The sequence below is a fragment of the Miniopterus natalensis genome, chromosome 2 (assembly GCF_054644295.1).
Source record: "Miniopterus natalensis isolate mMinNat1 chromosome 2, mMinNat1.hap1, whole genome shotgun sequence".
In the NCBI taxonomy this organism is placed as follows: Eukaryota; Metazoa; Chordata; class Mammalia; order Chiroptera; family Miniopteridae; genus Miniopterus; species Miniopterus natalensis.
This window is the reverse complement of record NC_142082.1, coordinates 166,453,086-166,453,551: the sequence shown is the minus strand read 5'-3', so window position 1 is coordinate 166,453,551 and position 466 is coordinate 166,453,086.

Sequence of the window (466 nt, the reverse complement as noted above, 5' to 3'; positions counted from 1 at the left end):
GAAACAGGAAGCGCCAGACGGCAGCTGGGCAACTGTCCCTCCCACTAGACCCCGCGCCACGTGACCACAGAACGGCCTCACTCGCTTTCCCTCCCCCGGTCATCCTGGCCGCTGATTGGACACTATCGTGGCCGTTAGGCTCCGCCTTGTCCTTTCAACTCCAATCACTATCGAGATTTTCAAGTTTAGTTCCACCTTTTCAGGTTGCCTTTCTACCAATGGCTCCCAGAGTCCCGCCTTCGTGCTTCTCGGCTCGAGCTGGGGGACCAGTCACGCGCAGTCACGCGCGGTTACACACCCGGCCCGCTCCCGGGTGGGTCTGATGGAAGGGGGCACACGAGGGCGGGGGCGGAAGCGGAAGTACGAAAGGGGGCCTGTGCTCCAGGCCTCACTGGGAGTTGTAGTTCTCAGGCCGTCTCCTCCTCGTGGTGCTTCCCCCGATGATTCGCCGCCTGCGAGAGGCGCT